Source organism: Tenrec ecaudatus, chromosome 3, assembly GCF_050624435.1.
Source record: "Tenrec ecaudatus isolate mTenEca1 chromosome 3, mTenEca1.hap1, whole genome shotgun sequence".
NCBI classification, from domain to species: Eukaryota; Metazoa; Chordata; class Mammalia; order Afrosoricida; family Tenrecidae; genus Tenrec; species Tenrec ecaudatus.
In genome coordinates this window covers 96140806-96160119 of record NC_134532.1, presented here as the reverse complement: position 1 = coordinate 96160119, position 19314 = coordinate 96140806, and the positions used below count along the sequence as shown (strand labels likewise).

The 19314-nt window shown below is 40.1% G+C and overlaps 1 protein-coding gene and 2 pseudogenes across 2 annotated transcripts in view; 2 read left to right on the top strand and 1 right to left on the bottom strand.

Annotated features, from left to right (window-relative positions):
* The window catches only part of AFG2A (AAA ATPase AFG2A), a 325370-nt gene that overhangs the window by 91530 nt on the left and 214526 nt on the right, over nucleotides 1-19314 (top strand). The window lies entirely within an intron of this gene.
* On the bottom strand, nucleotides 282-1159 carry LOC142443471 (small ribosomal subunit protein uS2-like; annotated as a pseudogene).
* On the top strand, nucleotides 2065-2530 carry LOC142443470 (transmembrane protein 138 pseudogene; annotated as a pseudogene).

Sequence of the window (19314 nt, the reverse complement as noted above, 5' to 3'; positions counted from 1 at the left end):
ATCAGGTATGAGAAGATCCAAAACAACTATGTTTATGCGAATGATGGTGTTTGGAGTGGACACCCAAAGCCCGTCTGTAGACAATTGGATATCCGCCCCCATAGAAGGACTATGAGGAAGGGATGATTCAACCAAGGTGTAGTATAGCACCGATGAAACACACATCATTCCTCTAGTTCCTGAATGCTTCCTCCCACCCACTTCTATGACCCAGTTCTACCTTACAAATCTGGCTGAACTGGAGAACACATTTTTTTTTTTTTTGTAGAAACGTCATTTCCCATCAACCTAATTTCCATGGAAGAACAGTTTAGGACCACTCAGTGGTTGTTCCTACCCACTCGGTGGCCTGAGCGGTGGGGGCTGCGGACCAGTCTTCAGTTGCGGGCTGAGCGCCCCAGTCTTCAGTGGGGAACTGCTGGGTGGGCACGGGGGTCACCTGCATGCCCTCAGACCAGGCGGCCACCTCGGGCGCAGTCCACTAGCCCTGAAACTCTTCCTTGGTCACAGCCTTTAAAGCAGCCGCCTGCTCTTTCTTTTCAATCTCCTCTGGGTCTCTGTAGAAGTAGAGGTCAGGCATAACCTCCCACGGGTGCTCGCGGGAGATGGTGCCCCGCATGCGCAGAACTTCTTGGGCCAGCATCTACCACATCAGGCCCACCGAGCTAGCTCCCTTGTTACACGGGATGGCAATGGCCACGTAGCGCAGAGGAGAATCTGTGTTACCCAGAGCAATGGTGGGCAAGTTAACATAAGAGGCCTCTGAGGGGCTGGTGGTCAGCCCTGGGGTCAGTCACCACAGGAGCCGTGGCTCCCGGAAGGCTGCCTGGATCTGGTTAGTGAAGGTTCCTGGAGTGAAGCGCCCGGCGATTGGAGTAGCTCCAGTGGCGGCAGCAAACTTCAGCACGGCGCGCTGGCCGTTATTCCTGGAAGATAGGACGCTGACGTCGGCAGGGTTTTCAATGGCAACGAAGGCGCGAGCAGCCAGCAGAAGCTTCTCCCAGGTCCTCTTCAGGTTTCTGATGTAGATGCCGTCACTTTTCCTTTTGTAGATGGACTGTTCCTTCTGGAAGTCAAGGTTGGTGCCACCTAAATGGGTTCCTGCAGCCAGGAACTTGACCTCCTCCTTCATCTGCAGGACGTCAAGGGCTCCGGACATTGTTAACGTTTTCCTTTAAGTTACCACGGGAACCAGGACAACGCCGTATGGACCCTGCTCTGAGTAGCGCGGGAAGAGAGAACACACATTTATACAGATAAGAGCTCTGGACACATGGAATTCACAAGATAAACCTCTCAGGAACGGAAGTGGGAGTACCGATATCCTGAGGGTAGAGGGATGGTTGGAGAGAGGGAAGGGAAGAAAAGGAACCATCACAAGCTTGGTCACAAAGGGGACAGATGTGAATGACGGGATACAATGGACCGTGTAAGAGACCAAAGATACAATTGACCACATGTCCCCCTACCCCCCCGCAGACATTTATCCGGCCTGCCGGGTGTTTTTGCTCCGTTGTTTTTTTTACTTCAAAATAAGATCTGAGCAAGGCCCCCTGGGAAATAAGGTCCAGGTCCCCTGTCGCCTGAGGCCAGCACTCCATGGTGCCATAGCCTTTCCCTGCCGCCCCACCCCCAAGGCATTTCTAACCCTTAGCCCGAGGTTCCAGGGACTGGCCTGTTTGATCCTGAAGCTCCCAGCCCCTGTGAACAGAACGGTTCCGACAGTGCGAAGCTGTTGGGCCGCTGCTGGCCCGCAGAGGGACAGGAGGCTCTGGGTGTGGCCCAGAATAGCCACTTTGCAAGCATGAATCTGGGAGCTAAAACCTAGGACTGTAGGTAGAATGGCGCCCTCAGAGCCTGAGTCCTCCAGGCACTTCCGGCATCCGGGAGTCAGGAAGGCGTTCCCATGACAACACGGAGGATGGCTCTTGAGATCCTTAGAGCTAGCGAAACAGCCTGATTCAGACTGCAGCCCTGATTCTTCTGTTTGGGTGCTAGAGCCAGGAGGTGTTTTGTGGAAAACTCTGGAATGTGCCCCTCGAGGCCCAGGAGAGCAGACGGAAGATGCTCCGAACCAGTAACCACAGCCTGGTTCCTACTGCTGACCTATGACCTCTTTGTCAGTTCCTTCTCGGAGCTCCTCCCAATAGCTCCCGTCATTCAGCTCGTCGTCTTCATCCAGCAGGACGCTGCAATTCTCTTCAACATCATCATCGTCCGCCTCATGTTCTTCAACACCACGTCTTCCAGGCGGGCTGGTCAACCTGTTCCACACGTTCAAAGGCACCATCCTCCCGACAGTGGTGTACTTCGCCGTCAGCATCTCCCTTCACATCTGGGTGATGAACTTACGCTGCAAAAACCCCAACCGCTTCGTGTGGACCGATGGCCTGCAAACACTGTTTCAGAGACTAGCGGCCGTCGTGTACTGTTACTTCTACAATCACACGGCTGTGCGCCTGGGGGATCTGCACCTTCTACCAGGACCTCGCTGTGGCTGCACAAGGACTTCCTGGACGGTCGAAGGTGACCTCTTCAGAGCCCTGGGGCAGCGCTCTTCCTTCCGTGTGCTGCTCCCAATCGGAGGTTGGCCGCCTCGGACACGTGCAGGCCCAGGTGTTCAGCTTTCCCGAAGGAAGAGCCTCCCCCCTTTCACATTCTAGTGTTCGAGTCCCTCCTGCCTACCTAGCCCCATGCCCCACCCTCTCCTGCTCCACCCCTTCATCCTCTTCTCAGAACCTCTGACTTCTGGGAGCTCTGTGCCTGTCCTTTCGTGTGTGTGGAACAGGAGAACCTCCCGGGCCTGCTTTCCATGCACTACGTACTCATGGCTGAATGGGCGCCTGACTGCCCACACCGCCGATTCTGCGATTTGATACCCAAGATACTAACAGCCCCCCCTCCCCCCGCCACGTTTTCGAAATATGGAATAAATGGATTTTTTCACACACAAATATATATATATATATATACACATATGTTCAGTGTGCATAGGAATTTGTTAATAGTTTTTAAAAAAACTATAGTCCGGCCCTCCAAACACTCTGAGGGACATTGAACTGGCCCTCTGTTTAAAAAGTTTGAGGACCCGTGGTCTAGAGAGACGTGGTCTATGAGGCAGTTCTGTTCTGTGACTTGGAGTTGAAATGGGTCAAAATTGACTCAATGGAACCTCATAACTGCAATCATAGTAGATAACATTTGTTTAGTGCTTTTACATAGGTTTTCAGTTCTCTACAGGCTAAGAACCCCCACCCACCCCCAAATAGGCTTTTTGCATTAATGTGAAATAGGAAATTATACAACTGGTGCCTCATTGTCTGTCTCAGCCCTACTGTCTTAAATTTTTATCTTCTTTTAAGATTTTAATTTGTCAAGGAAAGCAAACTCAGTGACTTAACTCCTGTCGTCCTCTATCTCCAACAGTGAAGAGGTGGATCCCTATGTCCCTATATTTTCTTGGGCATAGCTTTATTGAACTGAGGAAGTAGGCATTGACCAACAAGGAGATTCCTACCGTGATTGCTTTAGTCCACGACATCCCAAGTAGTCATAAAAATCCAGAATTGGGCTACTCGGTAATGTCAAGATTCAAGCAGCTCTGGAATAGTTTTGGGACTAGGCACATACTTTTATGGCCCCAAGTGGCTAGCTAGAGAGGCAATTTTGTTTATTTAATTAACTTCCAAATAATATACTTCATCCTGATTTGGACCCCCACTCACCATATTATTGTGATTAATGATACAAAGTGCTTTGATATTACCTGGTATAAAATCCCCAAAACAATCCCCGAAGAAATAGATCCTGCTCTTATTTCCTATTTATAGGTGAGAAAACATGAGCATAGGAGGTGAGCCAGTCAGGGTGCAGTGTAGAAACAATGAAACATACAACTGTCCTCTAGTTCTTAAATGCTTCCTTCCCTCCCCCCACCATCCTTACCCCCACTATCATGATCCCAATTCTACCTTACAAATCTCCAGACCAGAGGATGTACACTGGTACAGACAGGAACTGGAAACACAGTGAATCCAGGAGAGATGATCCCTTCAGGACCAGTGGTGAGAGTGGCAATGCTGGGAGGATGGGGTGGAAAGGGGGAGCCGATTACAAGGGTGTACATATAATAGCCTTCTCCCTGGGACACCAAAAAAGTGGGTGAAGGGAGACGTCGACAGTATAAGATATGACAAAATAATAATTTATAAATTATCAAGGGTTCATGAGGGAGGGGGAAATGGGGAGGGAGGGGGGAAAATGAGCTGATGCCAGGGGCTTAAGTGGAGAGCAAATGTTTTGAGAATGATGAGGGAAATGAATGTACAAATGTGCTTTACACAATTGATGCATGTATGGATTGTGATGAGTTTTATGAGCCCCTAATAAAATGATTTAAAAAAGAAAACATGAGCATATAGATACATAACTGTCTTAAAGTCATGAGTTGGTGGTGGTAGTGCTAGAAGTTGCAGTCAGGTGTTCTGAATGCAGAGCAGATACAGGAACCACTTTTTTTTTTTTTTAACCATCCAACTACATCATATAAATTAGGTTTCCAGATGTCGCTGGTTAATTAGCAAACAGTGTCAACTTGTATTTGTTCTGCATTTTCTCTGTGACTTACGTTACAGAAGCTGCTTGGGCTTCTGTAAGGCTTCTTCAGAATCCTCTTTCTCCTCCCCTCCTTCCCTCTTTTCCTTCTCACTGCTGTTGAGTCAATTCCAACTCCGTGCCTTTCTGCAGTGTGCTTTGTGTTCATGATAAAAAAAAAAATTAGGATTTAGGTCAAATTCCCAGTATGTGATATTAACCTCTCTACACCTCAGTTTCTTCATTTGTAAAGTGACAGTAATTGTACCAGCAAATTGTAGTTTGTTATATTTAAATGGTGTTAAATGCTCCAATAGTACTTGGCATGTACTAAATGACCTGAAAACTTTAGTATGTCTTTTCATAATTGTTGTATGTATATAATAATTTTTGAGTAGCTAGTGTTACAATTCCATATCAGTAGAATACAGTAATTAAGGTAGAAATGAATCATGACTTACATTCTAGTGGCATATACTAATTTAATAAGCTTTGGGGAAATTATTAAAAGTACTGTATAGTTGGCAAGTATTTTGACAGTGCATCAAGCATGCTGCCATTGCACATAAAAACCACATCATTTTATGTGCCAGAACTGAGAGAGAGTGCTGCCAATTAGAATATAAAAGGTGCTGTAAAATCATTAACCTGCAAGAGGCATTCTGATTTCACAAATCTGAAATGTGAGAAAGTTTTGTTCTGAAAAAAAAGAAGGAAAGATTGTCAAAACGCAAAAGACCAACTTCTCTTTATCCTAAATGATTCTCTTTTTTCTATTTTGAAATAGTAATACTTTAGGATGTTATTTTATAATTAGAATGTAAAAAAGATGATTATATGATCAAATAAAACCAATTAAGTAAAAGTTAAAATTGGACTGATAGGATGGAATCTTACATGAGATACTAGAGAATCTGGGACATTAATAACTGCTTTTTGTGCATCTGTTTCTGTACTTACTAGTTCAGAATTGATTCCCACTTATAGTAGTTGGGAAAGTAATAAGTTTTGAGCCAACTTTCATTGTAAATGAAGATAGCAGGCTTACCAGCATTCTAAAAAGAGCTCTGAGTTTTAAATTAATGATCAGGAAATGGGGTGGCCTCTTTTGCAACATATCCAGATTTCAGGTAATTTCAGTGAGTTTCGGATGCTATGTGTTATAAAGGTGTAGGCAACATTTCTTTAAATGACACTTTTCAAGGAGGGTTATAAAGTTTTAATGTGCTTCTTAGGGGAGTTTTAAAGTTTTCGTAAAATCATAGAATTTTATTGCTGAAAACATTCTTAGAAATCATGTAGCATAAACGTGTTATTTTCCAGTAAGAACAGAAGCACCTAGCATTTAAGAGACGGGATACGAAAGTCCTTTGTGTTTCATATGAGACTAGAACCTGGGTCTTCAAGTTTAGTAAAATTCTGAACTACACTATTACTACTGCTTATAGTGTCTGGATTTTGGAACACAAAGTGGATTTATTTCAGTTTCAAATTGCTTATGTACTTAAACATTTTTTAAAGTTTAAGGCTAGTAGTAAGTAAATCAATGTACCATATATACTCATGTATAAGCCGAATTTTTCCAGCACATTTTTAATGCAGTTTTTTTTTTTTGTAAAATTAAGTGCTTCAGCTGATACTCGGATCGGCTTATACTCGAGCATATACAGTACTTTTAGCCACTGTTAGTTTGTGCTTAAAGTTGCTAAGTTTAATGCTTATTTTTTGCTATGCATTCCTTACCGATTTATAATTGCCTCACGTATCATTTAGGTTGCAGAGTTCTTAGCATTAAATGCTGAGGAAAACATTGAGAGAAGAAATGGAAAATGCATAAGGTGATACATTTTTTCCTTAGTATTGTTCTATTCAGTATAGTAGAATTCTGTGAGTATTTTTGTTTGTATCTATCAGTGCCTTTGAGACTAAAAGTACTGTAGCATAGATTAAAGGCATAAGATGACTTTTATGGCCTGTTTCAGCATTACTAGGGATTCAGAATTATATTTTTGTTCTTAAAGGCCTCTTACTAAATCTGTCTTGCCTGAATGGAAAAGTAATACTGGTTAAAACTTATATATACCATGAAAGTTATCATAAATAATGCTTTTCTTGACTAGTACATATCTGGGTATACTTCTGAGATCCTATTTAGGACTCTTCTACACTTAAGTATTGTGTGTTAAGAGAACCAAGAAATTTTAGAACTTTGTAACATTGAAAATAATAGTAGAAAAACTAAAAATGGTAAAAATAGATACAAGAAATGTTGGTCTGTTATTGAAGTATCCTGTTAAAAGGTTGTACAAGGGCATTTTCTTGGAGAAGATGAAAAAGAAATAACATTTCTCTGAAAGTTTTTAGTATTGAAAAATAAAGTCAGTATAATGTTTACCATTTGGCCGCAAGCTTTCTTTGAGATTGTGGTTGGCATACCTTTTATCTATCTATCTATCTATCTATCTATCTATCTATCTATCTATCTATCTATCTATCTATCTATCTATCTTCTCAGCACACCTTTTAGTAAAGCTCTAATTAGTAAATATTTTTGCCTTTCTGAGTCCACCATCTGTTTTGTGACTACTCAACACCACTGTTGTGTGAAAACAGGCCTAGGCTGTCTATAAGTCCCCAGACAGATCTGTCACTGTCAATCCAGTCCCACTCATAAGTTTCACAGAGTGAAACTGCCGCATAGGTTTTCCAGGAGTGTAATCTTTGTAGAAGAAGTCTGCCACATCTTCCTCTGGCTAAACGACTGGTGGGCTCAAGCCACCAGCTTTTTGAGTTAACAGTTAACATAACCATTGCTCTACCAGGGCCCCTGTCAATTGTATGTAATCAAAGCCAGATTTATTGACCCTTGTTTTAAGATCCTATAAAGTCCTTTTGCTCTATGACAGTGTCTGGCTGTTGAAAAGGAGTTTCTGTTTTGAAGCAACTAAAGAATTTGGATCTTGGAAGTCTAGCCCCAACAATTTTTATAGTTGAACATTTCTGTTGTGTTGCCTATCTCCAGCAGATAATACATTTTTATAGAAAGTATTATGTTAATGATTAAACATTTGTTTTAAAAATTTTCCTTGGAGTTAATTTTGATTTCCTAGGATATCAGTCTTACCGTTTTTGTTTCCTACTGCAGCTTTGAAAGTCGGCCAAGAATATTTCTCAGCCCATAAAACATTTTCACTGTGCCATTGTCCAGCTGCCTCTAAATAATCTGTGGAAATAAAGGATAAGGGAAGCATAGGTAATGGCCATCCAAATTCCCCTTGTGTAATCTTCAACATTAATTTCTTTGATAAATAACTAATTGGATAAGATTGAGTTCACTGTTTCCTGTTTAGTTGTGTCTGATTAGAAATCTCATTAATAAACCATTTATTAGCAGTCTCATTAATAAGCCATTTACTAGCAGTGTCAGTAGCAGTTACTAAAATGAGTAATCTCTATCGCATTAATGAGCGGAGTTCCTTCACTTCAACACTAAAGGATAACAATAGTGAATCAGAACTTAAAACCAGCAGGATCTATGTATGGGTCATTTCATTCGACTCTCCAGTCAAAGATGTCAACAGTGATGAAATCCGGAAGGGCATGATAGTATCTTTTCCTCTCATCTCATAGGGTTTGTATTGTGCCTTGCAGAGAGACATACATATAATTATTTTCTTGAATAAGGCTAGAAGCTCAGAAAAACAAGAAGTTATTACTCAGCTGATTATTATCAGAGTCAGATATCATCTTGTTGTACGTTTATGAGCAAATTTTGTTTTAAAATTTAACATTGAGACCGTTTTTTTAAAAAACATTTTATTAGGGACTCATACAACTCTTATCACAATCCATACATACATCAATTGTATAACGCACATCTGTACATTCATTGCCCTCATCATTTTCAAAGCATTTGATCTCCACTTAAGCCCTTTGCATCAGGTCCTCTTTTTCCCCTCCCTTCCTCTTACCCCCTCCCTCATGAACCCTTGATAATTTATAAATTATTATTTTGTCATATCTTGCCCTGTTCGACATCTCCCTTTACCCCCTTTTCTGTTGTCCGTCCCCCAGGAAGGAGGTCCCATGTAGATCCTTGTAATTGGTTCCCTCTTTCCAACCCACTCTCCCTGTACCCTCCCAGTATTGCCTCTCACTCCCCTGGTCCTGAAGTTATCATCCGCCATGGATTCCCTGAGCCTCTAGCTCCTATCTGCACCAGTGTACATCCTCTGGTCTACCCAGACTTGCAAGGTAGAATTCGGATCATGATAGGGGATGGGGGTGTGGGGGGATGAAGCATTGAGGTACTAGAGGAAAGCTGTATTCATCGGTGCTACATCGCACCCTGACTGACTCATCTCCTCCCCTAGACCCCTCTGCAAGGGGATCTCCAGTGGCCAACAAATGGGCTTTGGGTCTCCACTCTGCACTTCCCCCTTCATTCACTATGGTAAGATTTTATTGTTTTGATGATGCCTTGTACCTGATCCCTTCGACACCTCGTGATTGCACAGGCTGGTGTGCTTCCTCCATGTGGGCTTTGTTGCTTCTGAGCTAGATGGCCTTGTTTATCTTCAAGCCTTTAAGTTCCCAGACGCTATATCTTTTGATAGCTGGACACCATCAGCTTTCTTCGCCACATTTGCTTATTCACCTGCTTTGTCTTCAGTGGTTGTGTCGAGAGGGTGAGCATTATAGAACCCCAATTTAATAGAAGAAAGTATTCTTTCATTGAGGGAGTACTTGAGTCCCAAAAACAATGAGACTGTTTTATGGCATTTTGTGACCTGTACCATGTTCATAGAAGAATCGTTTTTATCATTTATAAGCTTTGGTGTAATTCAGCTTTCAAGAAAATAATGACGTGCTAAGGGAAAGTTCCTTTGTAACAAATCAGTAGTTTGTAGGGTTCACTAAATCTCAAACTGGGTCTGAACTCACAAAACTTTGTCAGCTGTTTGAAGGTTATAGAAATCATATATATTGTTTTAAATGTAACTGATAACAATGCTAATCAAATGATAATGAAGGAGGACAGCACTGATGAAGATCATGATTTTTAGCAGGGGAGAAAAAGATTTGACCAAAGCAGCTACATCTTAATTAATTTTCTAGAAAGGTCACCGTATTGCCCTTTTCCTCAAATACTGTTCAGTCACATATTATGGTAGGCGAGTCTAATTCCAAGAACTCAAGCCACGGGTTCCAAGCCCTGTACGTCTGGATCTACACTTCGCACTTACAGCACAAAAATACTAATCATGGATGATCACAGACAAATGCCGTGTAATACCTCACAGAAGCTAAGTTCACTTAAAACTCAGCCATTTCTGTCATGTGGATTCAAGCTCATAAGAAATGGTAGAACTACCCCACACGATTTCCAAAGTTTGGTTCAAAGCCACCAGCCATTCTATGTGAGAAAAATGACACTGTGTGCCCTTATAGTGATTTTGTCTTAGAAGCTCAATTACATCAGTATAAGTTGGAATTGATTCAGTGTCAGTGGACTTGGGCAATCTTTATGGAAATAGGCTGCATCTTCTAGGCCGGAGCTGATGAGTTCAAAGTACCCGCTTCTTAGTTCGCCTCTGAGTGCTTTATCACTGTGCCTCTTCCACAAGAGCGAATCCACTACTGTCAATTTAATTCCGACTCATAGTGAGTCCTGAAGCGTAGAATTGCTCCTTTGGGTTTCCAAGGCTGTAAATCTCTATGGGAGCAGATGCCTTCTCTTTCCTCCATAGAGAGTGATTGGTTGTAAGCACCAGCCTTTAACTTGCAGCTGGGTGCTTCTAACAACTGCCGCACCAGGGCCCTCCAAGTTCACTTCCCTGTAGGACAGTGTAGAACTGTTTCCTGTGGGTTCCAGAGGGGCACATCTTCATAAGAAAACCTCATCTTTCTTCTGCTGAGCAGCTAATGGGTTCTATCTGCTGACCTTAACTTTTAGCTGCCCAGTTAGTATGTAACCCACTATGCCACCAGTGCTCTTTGAAGTTCACTTAATGGACACAAAAAGGAGGATAGTAATATATCTATAATCTCTCTGAAAGGACTTACTTTGGTATAGATCCAAGAAACCAAAGCGGTAGATTGTATGTATGAATCAAACATTTCTATGTGAGAACATATAATTATTGGAAAAAATATTTTGTCTATTTTAGAAGTATTTTAAGGAATTCATTTTTAGAATTAAATATCTACAAACTATAGCAGTTATCTCAATTTAGAAATTTTCATGAATTAAATCTTTCCTTAAGAACTCTAACAAGCAATCCAGTTAATACAAAAATATCAAGCATTCTATTACCAATTAATAGTAGTAGTCCGCTACTAATAAATGTTAGAGAAACGAAGTATCTTTTAAGTTGTGTATACATTAAAGGGCTTATTAATTGGGTGGACATTTCCTGGTAGTGTGAAGGACTTCAGAGAAGCTGTTCTCATCTCTAAAATCTAAGTTTTAGGTTGGCACCTTTCGTTCCAGAGTTTAGGGATGTTTAATGCTTTTTACCATGCTGTTAAGTCCAGTCTAAGTAAGAAACTGGCAGTTGATTGTCTGCAAGTCTCTGCTGACCTCTGTTATTCATCCTGTGTGACTGCATTAGATACTGCAGTCATGCTTACCGCATTGAAAATAAATATGTGCCAGACACTCCTTTGTTTAATCTACTATTATAATTTTAAAGGATATTTAGCTTTTCTATTGTTATTTATAGGGTGATACTTAAGCTCATGATAATCATTTTTTCCCAGAAAAAATTATCTTATTAGGCTGAGAGGTTTGAACTGAATCATATGAAATTTTGTCTCCTCATGTGGTCATTCCTCAGACTGACCCAGGATCACAGGCACAAGGAAGAAGGTGGCTCCCTCCATCTGGCCAGGAAACAGACTTGTTCTTCTTAGTTGATATTTTCCTTTCTGGTCTACCCCAACCAGGGTTTTTAACTAAACTCCCCAAAGGCCAAGTGTATGGTGTATGTTTCTTTACCAAGTTTCTGACATAGCTCATTCCCTAAATAATTAATGAGACAGTAGCTGTTACCGATTGAACTGTGTCCCTCCAAGATAGATGTTGGAGCCCTAATAGCAATACCTGTGGATCTAATCTAATCTAATGTGATGTAATCATCTCTCATAATGCTATGTGATGTGATCAGTAATTTGAGGGTACACACCAGTAGGGTCTATCAGTAGAGCTGAAACCCTGATTTCTGGAACTTTGAAAAAAATAGGTAAGAACTTCTAAAAATTGGTGGGAAATCTTTCTCATCTTTTAATTCCATTTATTCAGGGGAGTGTTTGAATCCCCTCAGGAGTACCAGCAGTTTGAAACACCAGTCATTCCGTGGGAATAAGATGAGGTGATAATTCTTAAGTACCCTATTCTAAGGGCTCTGTTAGATCATTTATTCATTTTATTTAACTGTGAGCAAGGTGTGAGTTCTTCTCTTTTTTAACTGAAGAAACTGAAGCTCAGAGAGGTTAACAATGTTAAAGTCTGTACAAGAAACAAGCTGCGACAGCTAGTATTAGAACCCAAAGTGACCAATATGAAAGAGCTCACAACTCAATGCACCCTTCCCCAGCTAGTTCGCGTCAATAAGGACTTCACAGGAACGATTAAACGAGAAAAGTTGACTTTGTGTGATAATTTATTGTGATAACAACAGAACTCTAGTTTTCTGTGTTATCATTTCAAAATCTAGGTTACACATTTTATGTCCTTAAGATACAAGTTTTAAAGAATTTCCTCCACTTCAATTTTTAGATAACTTGTTAGAAAATTAGTTTGGGAAAAAAAGAGAAAAGTTTGAACCGACACTTTCCTTATTACTTTTCCTTTTGCATTATGATCATGGCATCAATGTGCACAAGTCCATAATCTATTAAAATTATCTTCTAAAATTTCCTTTGGCAGCCTGGAAATTGAATTGAGTTGTAAAAGCACATATTTTTCTAACACTGCATCAAAACCTTATTAACGTAACGAGTATTGCCTATGTTATCTTGGAGTTCTCACTGGGAAAAAGAAACATACATATTTGCATGTCACTCTCTATGCTAACAGTTTATGTAAAGCGACAGTTCTGCAGCGAACATGTAGTCCACATAGCATTAGGACAGCTGCTAAAGATAACTCACCATGTCAAGTCTGTCTGCTTTTTGTAGGGTACTTTTTAACGCAGTTTATTTTTTGTAGATTCATGCTGAATGTTGGTAGTTTGACAGCATTGGTTTGTTTCTTCGGTGTTAAGATGAAAAATTCCAGGTCTCATTGTTTACCCTCATCCAATAGCTTTTGCTTTATTTTTTTCTCATTTCTTAGTTATTCTTTATATGTATTATATCAGTCCAATCAAGTGTTTCTTTTCAACTATGATCCATGAACAAAGCCCCCGCCCTCCCAGGGGCTGATGTGCGTTAGAACTGCCATCCCCTCCCGTCGAGCTGCTCCCTCCTCCCAGCTGTTCTCCATGGCTCTGCAGGAGCAGATGGCCTCCTCCTCCTCCAGCAAGGTAGCATGGGGAGTGAACCACCCGCTCTGTTGTGAGCAGTGGAGGGAACACTTGCATGACAGCACCATAAAGGCTCTCTGAAAGCTGTCAGAGTTCTGCTCTGACAAATTGGTGTGCTTGCTTCACACACTTCTTTAAGGTTATTTATGTTCCATAGAATGATGAAATGATGGAACGAGGGTACGCTCTGGAATCAGGCAAATGTGTGTTTCCTCACATTCTGCTTTTGCCACTAGCTAGTTTCAGAACAAGCTATTCAATCCCTATGTGCTTCCTTTTCCTTAGCTGTACAATCAATACTTACCTCATAGTGCTGTTTGTAATGCATGGCTCCCATTTCCTTACTGTGAAGTGGTTTCCAGCTCATACTGACAGTAGAATTCCCCTATAGGATTTCCCAGGCTGGATTTTAATTTTTACAGGCTACCACCACACTTTTCTCTAGTGGAGTGGCTGTTGTGTTTGAACTATCGACCTTTTGGTCAGCAGCTCAGTTGCTTAGCCACTGTGTCACTAGGACTCAGAGCAAGTTGTCCGCTATTAACACAGTGTCTTGGAGGGGTTTCCTCATGAATGGTAGCCGTTTAAAATGTAAAGGTTTCCCCTTCAGAATTCTTTGAGATATCAAATTCTTCCATTTTTCTGAGGTCATAGTGAAGCATAGGTGAACCGTCTGGTTTAAATAATTACTTATTGGGTTTTAATAATGTTACAAATGTTTTCATAGAAGACCATTTACAAAATGAACAACACATACTACTTTGGATTTTTGTTCATAATGACCCTGTAGAACAGCCCCGTCGGGTTTCCAGGCCTCTAAGTCTGTGCTGAAGGAGACAGCTGTGTTCTCCCTGCCTCCCTCCCACCACAGACCGTCCCTTAGTCCCTCTGTGGCTCAGAACTCAGCAGTGCATTCTTTGAAGTGTGTTCAGAACAACTAATAACCATGACATAAGAAGTATTGTATGACATGCTTTCCTCTTTAGGAGTTTACACTAATTGGGAAGACAAGGATTTCGCTCCCTGGCACACCAGTATATATTCTCAATACCATATTTCTCGCAAATAAGTTTGCCTTCTATGTTTGCTTACTGACTGCAGCATCTTCCTTTGAGGTATTTTCAAAAGTGTGTCATACCAATCATTATTTGCCTTTTACAGCAACATGTAAAAGAAACTTGGCGTAGTAGCAGTTAGGAAAATACCTGGTGGGAGATTAAAGCTGGTGAGCGAACATAGAAGCATGAGTTATCTGCATAAGAATATGGCTCTTTCACTAAATAAGTGATTCTTAAGAGCTTCCCATCTATGTAAGAGCAGGGTGATTATGATATTGATGATCCGTGTTATGGTTATAACTAAATGCTTTATCGATGTGAGGACATAAAATTGAATTGCAAATAAATCTTGTAAAAGTCCGTTTAGTTTAGTTGCTTAGTCTGAGTGATGCTGCCACATCGTTCTCCTGTAGATTGAAGGTGACCTTTCAGTTTGCTGTTGAGCACTTAATCTAGTATACCTAGGGATCCTTTTGTGGAAGAAAACTCAAAAACTCACAGCTAATGATTAAATAAGAGTAATTTTGTTTGGGGAGAGAAAACATTGCTCAGTAGTTTACTTTTACACCAGCCCCACAAGTTGATCAAGGAATTTAAGAAACTCCTACTCTTTTTAGATTCTTCAGATTTTCCATTTTTAAGATTGTCAGTTGGGTAACACCTGGAATTCTAAGCAGGAAAATGGAGTCTGTGGACTATGATGCTGCTTGTTTGAAAATCACTGTAGTAATGCAGCTTAAGACTTTGGTAGTATTAGAATTGATATATGAAAAAGAATGTACTTGTTTATGGGTCAGTTCTTTTTTAAGGATAGAAATGTGTTCAGTGGATAAACTTATTATTTTAAGATCAACAGATTCTATTTAGTATTACATAAATGGTTTTGTTCAAAATTGGTAAGATTTTAAAAACATGACGCATTATTTTAACTAAAAAATTAGGTTATCCTTCACATCTTTCTTCCTTTTTCTTTATTCCTCTTCCTTACACCAGTGGTTCTCAAACTTCCTAATGCTGCAACCCTTTAATACAGTTCCTCATGTTGTGCTGACCCCAACCACAAAATTATTTTCATTGCCACTTCATAACTGTCATTTTGCTACTGTTATGAATCATAATGTAAATATCTGATATGCAGGATGTATTTTCATTGTAACAAATTGAATATAATTAATATAATGAATCACTAGCAATATTTAATTGTATATTATGAAATATTTACTTCTAATTACAAATAAATGAAATTTTAACTTGAAGCATAGTGTAGCATGGGTAATAGTCTTCACACTGGGTACTCTTAGGTGAGCGTATGTGCATGTGGGCGGACCCACCTGGAGACAGATAGAGGAGCGGTGTCTCAGTTCCTAAGACCATTGGAAAGATGTGTTTTCCAATGGTCTTAGGTGACCCCTGTGAAAGGATTCTTTGATCCCCAAAGGGATAGCAACCCACAGGTTGAGAACCACTGCCTTACACTATAAGAGAAGATGTTGGTAATTTCAGTGTTTTCTTACCCTACAAGGTGTTTCACTATAATAGATATTTAGTTTTTGAAACATTGAAAAACTAGTGTTTCCATGTGGTTTTACTTTTCCATGGATTAGAACTTCTTTAAGTATATTCTCTTGCTTGGAAGATCTTAAAATATTAAAGTTATCTTTCTCTGTTTTAAAGAAATGCCTATCAAGGAGACAGAAGTGTTGTTGTTGCTCCCATAGTATTTTCTTCTTCAAGATGTATATTTGATGTAAATATGATCATGCTCTTCTTGGACTCTATATGAAAAGGGGGTAGGGGTGGTGAGAAAATTCATCAGTCTTCTCCTGCCTCAAACCTATTTTGGTGTATTTACTACTTCTTCCTCAGTCAAGAAAATCAAGTACATGTGTTTTCTAAATAGTAATTCACTTTAAAAGAATGTCAATGGGGGCAAGTCACACCTACAAATCTTTGATGAATTCTAGACATTTTCAGTGAGTGAACATTTTGTGTTTTCAAACAAGTGGTGCCATACTTTCTGTTTCTACTTTTAAGGAAATCTTAGCTAGGAATCGCAAATGCCCTATTTGTATCTGTTAAAATTTCTCAGTATCTGATTGTAAGAATCATAGAGATACTTCTTGGAATACACCTTAAATATTAGTAAGTCTTGACACTAGACTAGCTCTAATTGCCAGTGATTTTATCGCCTTTAGATTTTGAGACTGCCGTGCCCATTCTTTATCCTTTTGATAAGTTATGGTAGTTTTGGAACAGTCTCGGTGTTTTTGGAGATACCACTCTGTGCCATCTTTTTCTTCTCCTATTGCATGTTCTTAGGCCTTCTGAAGTCTGCATGTTTGTCTACCACTCTTTTGTTTCCAGTCTTTTTTCAGTTTCCACATCAGTTTGGATACTTTTTACTAACCTGCCTTCCAGTTCAAAAATTCTCTGTTCTGTTGCATATAATCTATTACATCATCTTTTAAATTTTAATTACTATGTATTACAGATAGACTCTCTCTTTCTGTCTTCCCATTTCCTGCTTAAATTTACCATTCCCCACCCCCCGTATAATTCATGTGAATTTTTGTTTGTTATTTCATTCCTGTTTCACTCCACCTGTTTAGCTCCTTTAGCACTCTCCTCTCCTTAAAAAGACTTGTAAGAGTTGAGGTAATCTAGGCAATCTTTTCTTTAGACAACAGCAGTGAGGAATAGGATGAATTGTTATTTTGATTAATAACAAAACTTTGCTCACCCCTCTACCATCTCCATCATGTTTGGTCTGTTTGAACCCACTGTCAAGGCTATTGTGTGCACTTAGAATTCATCTCATGGAGAGTTTCCCTTATTTATGCTCCCGTTGCACTTTATCAAGCATGATGTCATTTTCTAGTGAGTGGCTTTTCTTGATAATATAGCCAGTGTTAGCAAGATGGAGTTTTATTAGCCTCGGGTCTGAGCAGCGTGTGTTTGCAGTCCTTCTCAAGCACTTACGTTCATTCCTCTGGCAGCAAAAGTCTCTATTGTGCTTTCAGCAAATGGCCACGTGATAGCAGTGATGGTGCCCTGCACACCACATCTCCTCCGAATCTGTCTGGAACTGCGGCAGTTCCTTGAGGAGGCATGGCTGCAATCAATACAATTATGTTCAGCCAAATTTGCTGGTATGTCATTGTTCAGTAATTCTCCCTTTGTTTGGAAGGGACATGAGTATGGATCTCTGTTTCTCATAGACAAGTAAGGGATTCTAATAGTGTTGTGTTAATTTGTGGAAGCAACAAATTGTTACTCCAGCCATTCTTGGATCCTTGATTTTTCCTAATGTCTTCAATGTAGCTAAATATCTTTCTTCGGTATTAGCAATTTATTTATTCTATACTACATCCTAAAATGATGAAGCTTCAATTACTTTTTAAATTGTGACTTTTGTGAAAGTTTACACCATAATTTTTTTCCTTTTAATACCTTTTTAGATTATATCTGTATTCTCATTTCTGTTCTGGTTGTTCAATTGCCATTTTTCTTGTTTCCATGTTCCTCCTGACCTTCTCATCTTTGTTTTAGGGTAAATGTCGATCATTTGGGCTCAAATACATGATTTTTAAAATATGCATATAAAAGAATCATCATACCTCCTGTGTGATACGGTTTCTTTTATTAGCTACTCTGTTATTGCATTATTTGCAAAGTGACATCTGGGAGTAGTTTTGTTTCATACTGTATATCAGAGTGACAGTTTTGGGGATTCCTTAGGTTTTACTAGACTAATAAATCTGAGTTTTATTATATAATTTTCTCCCACTCTATCCAAGACCATCCCTGGCCCCTGTTAGAACAATTGATGATGGTAACCAAATACCATCTAGTTTTCTTCTCTGGATAAAGTGAAGTAATGATTCATATAGGAAATTGGTTGTAGACTGATTTATTTGTTGGCCGTTGGCTTCCTTTTTTCTCCTACTCATGTAGAGACAAATAGTTGCATTTTAGATTATAAGATGCTAGGTGCACTACTTATCATACTTGAATGTAGAACATAAACTTTATAGACTTTTGCCTTAGCTTGGCTCTCTCAAGAAGTAAAACCAGTAATACTTCAAAAAGTTTATGGAAAAATGGAATTAAAGAGGTAATGGATTTTTGCCATGAGTTTTTGATGTCCCCCCCTCCCCTCAATCATGCATTCTTGTGTGTGTGTGTGTGTGTGTGTGTGTGTGTGTTTGTGGTGTGTGTGGAGAGAGATGGAGACAGAGAGAGATTGAGATTGATTGCTGTATCTTAAAGAATGCCTTGTGCAATTTAGAGGCTAATAAGCTCCAATTTGGTAAGTCAGATGTCAGGCTGGAGATTTTTCCTGACTCTCAGGTGTTGGAAATGAACCCAACACAGGTAGGTCATATGACAGTCTTCTGGTTTATGGATTGCAGAGGCTGACAGATTCCAAGGGTGGCAAGTAGCTGACACAAATCCCAAGAAAAAGAAGTCAGATACAAACTGGATGCAGGGTTCCTGCCAGGAAACAGTCAGCTTTTACAGAATGTCCATTGATATTGGATATAGGCTGCTTTCTTTAGGAAACTCCCTTTCAACTGATAGCCGGGCTGTTCATAGCCATCTCATCATGAAAGGATTATAAAATACGTGGTGATTGTATCTTAAGTGTCAAAGCACTGAGCCAGCAACTGGTCGTCTTATCTATCATGAGTATACTGTGCCAATTAACAGAGGTGTCCTACAAAATTATAGACTTAAAACTTCAAACCCAGTAACCAAATGCTGTGAGCTATTTGATTAAGACAAGGAAGTAGCTGGTCAGCAGTTCGAAATAACTAGCTGCTCCCTGAGCGAAAGATGGGGCTTTCTACTCCAGTAAAAAGTCACAGTCTCAGAAAATCAAGGGGGAAGTTCAATCAATATGAGTCTGAAACCACTGGATGGCAGTGTGTGTGTGTGTTTCAGGAGGTATCTGTGACTGCTCCCTGATGTGTACTATACATATGGATGGATGTGTAGTACTCCTAAACATGTGTAGATATGCTACAGATCCACCTATGTGTCTTCATAAACTTGGTGGAAAAATTCCATTGTCCACAAATTTCGTGAAACACCTTCATATATGCACGTATATATGTACATAAAAATCTGGTATT